Genomic DNA, 5041 nt, shown 5'->3' with positions numbered 1-5041 from the left:
ATTTCTTTTTCTTTTAATATCTCACCTTTTTTGATAGTGTAAAAACAAAAATATGATTTTATTTGTTCAATCCAATGTCATTCAAGTGCTTAAACAAGTTAATCCATTAGTATGTTACTTTAAAGAAATGCAATTAATTCATGTGTCAAGTCTCATTTTTAACAATGTATAACTTTAGCACCAAAAATCATGGCTATATACTCCTTAAACTTGTAAATTGCTAAACAACATTAAAAGGTTTCAATAAATGAACTTGTTTTTTACAATTAAAAGAGATGCAAAATAATAGTCATCTTTTTTGTGAAATTATTTTCAAATGGCATTGAGATGGGAGTATAGAGGATGATGGTCCTCTACCAATAGGAGAAAGAAGCTCTAGACATTACATATGTGCATGCTTAATTAGTGTCATGGGCGGCAAATTCCCACAATCAAAAGAACCACCTTTGCCACAGTCTACAAAATATTTTAGGAAAGCACACCCATATGGCAACCAAACTATACCAACTAACTGTAGTAGCCTGAATACATGAATACAATGAGGGTTCCATTTAGTATGGTTGGCATGGGAAACCATATCTCCAATAGGGATTGTTGCTCATGAGCCATAACTTGAATAAAAGAGCATCCCAATAGTAATAAAGATCAACATTAGCCCCAATTGGTCACCAAGGAGCCATGATTGAAATCAAAAAGTGTTGATGTCACATCCCACAAGCAATAAAGATCAAAGTTGCCACACAAACATAAACCTAATGTTGCCATATATAGCTCTAAACTTCCCTAAGTAGGAATTATTAATAGAGCAACACCTTGCATTATTCGAGACATGCATATGAATGTTAAGTATCCTTCATTAGTCTACTTGATATAAGACAACACTATCTGTTGTGAACCCAAGGTACATAACAATCAGATGCACATCCTAAGCTTTATATGAAGAGTGACGTGTGATACAATGCTTTATTTTGTCAATTGTCGAGCTCCTAATCTCATGTAAAAATCCAACATACCCCTCAAAGGATGTAAAGATCTCAATCCAAGCTCCCTTTGGCTTCTTAACTTATTTCTCTTCGAGATCCATTGAATGGACAAGTAGTTCCAATTGGAATGCAAGTTGGTAAGGATCCATGACTCAAATGTAAGAGTCTTATGCTCACATCCCACAAGCACTAAGGGTTAGCATCGCTCCATAGCATAAACCTTGTGGAGGCATACCATGTCGTTGAACATCCTCAAGTGGAATCTATTAGTAGAGCGACATCCTGCACTATTTAAGATAGACATATGAAGGTTTAATATCCCTTGATAACACACTTAGTATAAGATAACAACATCTAGGATAAATCCCAAGAGATATAGTGATTGGATATATGTCCCAATGTCAATGTCAAGAGTGATGCACGATATCATACTCCATAATGTCGTTTACAGGGAAACCCCCCCCCCCCTCCCCAAGGATGTCAAAAGTCGCCCCCAAGCTTTCCGTTAGACCCTCACATAGTACCTGTCAAGATATGGGGGTGATAATAAACTCCCAGTGTATTCCCTTTATAGGAAGCTTCCCATACCATTGTCAATCTAGCAAAAGGAACCATCGTTTAGGAGTGTTCATGGACATTACTCAATCCAAAGTGCTAAAAAACAAATCAAAATGAAGATCTTGATTCATTACTTTTGTAAATCAAAATCAATCCAAACTCATCAAATCCAAAGTGCTAAAAACAAACCAAAATGAAGGTATTGATTCAATACTTTTGTATATCAAAATAAATCCGAACTCATCAATTAATCAATAGTTTGATTGATTGATAATTTGGTTCCTAATCCAAGCTGGTTATCACAACATTACAATTTTTTTTAGAACAAAAAAAAAAAAAAGAGATTAATATTTGCTTGGGTTTTGATGAGCTTGTGCAATCACACTTCATTTATATAAACCAACAACTCAAAAATAGTTGCAATTTTGTAACTTTAGAATATGTTATATATTGTTATACATTAATACATAATATATATTGTAAATAAATATACAGGTAACCATTGGTTCATGAACATTAAAAACCAAAACCGAATTGAGAACCAAAAATTGTAAGAAAGAAAATGAAATAAAAAATTAACCAAACAAATTGATTCACTGAAATTTCAATTTAATTAGGATCAATTTTTTTCGATTGGTTTGGATTTCAAATATTTTTTAACAACCCTACTATCAATACATTTAAAGAATCATACTCCCCTTATTTCTTGGAAACTACTTGAACACCTACTTATATACATTCTATAATTATAGAGACACTTAAACTTCATTCATAACATTTGAATCCATACTTTACAAAAGTTTCTTCTAAAATACGCAGCAGACCCACACATAACCATCCATTGAAATTTTGAAAGTAAAATGAGGTTTCTAGTAAATTAGGGGAATGTCCCATTGGAAATACCCAATTTGCCCTTGTCCTCAAAAGCAACAAGCATAAAAAATTAGAACTTGGACCAAAGTGTTATTCCTACACTATTTGATTGCATGGGCACATTGAGAAATAAATTCTGCTAATTTTATTTTTCAAATAAATACTCAATAAGTTTGTTTTGTTCAAAATAATTAATTTCAAAAATTCTGATATTATTTCATAGTTTAATAATTAGTATAATGATTTATGCTAACTCTATCATATACTTTTTCAAGTTTCTCTGTTTATCAATTTTTATAAAAAGTGACTTAAAATTTTAGTTAGATGCCCATAAAACATCCTATTTTATAGGAACATGTGTCAAATTTGAGATGTGTTTAGAACCCTCTTTATTATCATTAATTAACTTTATTTGCACTTAAATGTTCCAATTAAATCTATAGTCTATTTCTTTATATTTATTTCATTTTTTAAATTCCACCCGGCCACAAACAATGAGTTCTTTTACTAACTTAATTTTTTAAAAATGACATAATAGTATTTTTTTTTTTTTTTTTCGTTTGAAGATTTGTTGCCCACTAACTTTATGAAAATCCACTTTGCCATATGTGCAACTCCCAAATCCCAAATGGGGAATCTTGAATTCGAACTTATGTAGATTTAAATAGAATATAATATAAAATTATATTAAATTTCTTCAAAATTTGTATAAATCTAAATTTGATATTTGAATCCCATATTTTCAAACACTACCAGACTAAATTACTTTTTGATGAAAGAATGACAACTATTGTAATTTTCGAAACATGTTATTTTTATATTAGGCGGAGATGGAATAATGGGACTCAAATTGATAATATTTTATCTTTTTTTAAGAGTAGGACAGAAATGATATACCTAGCAATTTCAAATATAATTTTAGGATAATTAATTTCAAATTTTGAATAAGAATACACTTACATATTTTTACATTTATTAGTCTTAGGCACACACTACATGCATGTCAAAATATTTTAAGAATTTAAATTTAAAATTATTTACAAATTTTCTATTTTATAGAAGAAAATAGAAATGGTAGAAATATTATAAACTTTGTTTTACCTAAAACTAAATTCGTAAAATAGAATTTTAAATATTTATTCTTGTTTTTTTATGTATTCATTATTATTTTAAATATTTATAATTTGAAGGATATTAATACTTTTTAAAAGATGATTAAATAAAAATGATTGTAAATAATTCTAAGTTGTTTAAATAATAATAGAGATAATTTTAAAGTTATGTTATCAAATTTTTATCAATTTATGTTATGAATGCACATATAGAAATTTATCATATATTTGGAGAGGTTCTGGATTTAGATTTGCATTGAATTTGAATAAAATGTAATATAAAATTGAATTTAAAATTTGTCAAAATCTATCCAAATCCAAATATAAGGTTTGAAATATATACTCCGAAACGCAAAGTTAGTATGTGCATGATTCCTTTGAGTATGGGAGTTTGTTAGCAACTTTATTGTAGTGGACTATATTTTGCTTCGTGACAATGACGAGTTTATTCCCCCATACATTTCTACTTTTAGCCTTAGCACTCCTGCAAAAGCAATAGGCAGAGTACAAAAAGTATGCAAAAATAACATTACTCGATTACTACAGATATGCCATAAAAGGGCTTAAAATATTGTACGGGCCTATAGTACCGAACCTTGAATTTGCATTTGAATGGACGTAGACAAATTTCAATATAACTTCATATATTACATTTTATCCCAAATCCAATACAGATGCAAATTTAAGGTCTCTTTAAACAGAATAGTAGACATACATTTCCCAACATCACATGCAATTATGTGTTCACGGTTTTTTAGATCACATATTTATAAGCTCATACTGAATTTGCAAACCAATTTCTGAATGATTCAGCCAGAGCTTCAAACAAATGAATAAAAATAAAAAATTGCTGTTTTCACATAAGCTCCAAATATAAAATTAGCAAATTTTGCCTGTGCTCTGAAGTAAATACCTTATGGTTCAATCCAAATCTGATTTTCAATGAATATCGCAACCATTTAGAAAAATTAGAAACAATGCTTTTAATATATAGAGGTTGTATTTGAAAATATGGATTTTAGGTATCAAATTTTGATTTGTGCATATTTATACAGAAGTCGGTACAATTTTGTATTGTATATTACTCAAATCTACACAAATTCATATTCGAATTCCGAAGATTTAACATGAAATTCCTAAACATGGAGAAAAGATGATTTAACATGAAATTCAGTACTCAGACCTCTTGAACATGTGTAGAGGTACCTGAGGTACTATCTTAATTTGGATACAATATAAGGACTCAACAAATAAATAAACAATGAACAAAGTTCAATATAAGAAAGAGATACTCATTAAGCCAATCTTCATCTTTCTCTTTTGGAGCATGGAATTTAGATCTTAAATTTGAATTTATATGGAGTAGGACAAAATGCTACACAAAATTATTATTTAAATCCACATAAACCTAAATTCAAGACCTAAAATCCATAATTCTTACAGAATATTTTACTATATTCTTAGAAATCATCAACAAACCCAAACTAAAAAGTAGTCTCCCTTCACAAAAACAAA

Source organism: Malania oleifera, chromosome 1, assembly GCF_029873635.1.
Source record: "Malania oleifera isolate guangnan ecotype guangnan chromosome 1, ASM2987363v1, whole genome shotgun sequence".
Taxonomy (NCBI): Eukaryota; Viridiplantae; Streptophyta; class Magnoliopsida; order Santalales; family Ximeniaceae; genus Malania; species Malania oleifera.
This window is presented reverse-complemented; position numbering follows the sequence as displayed.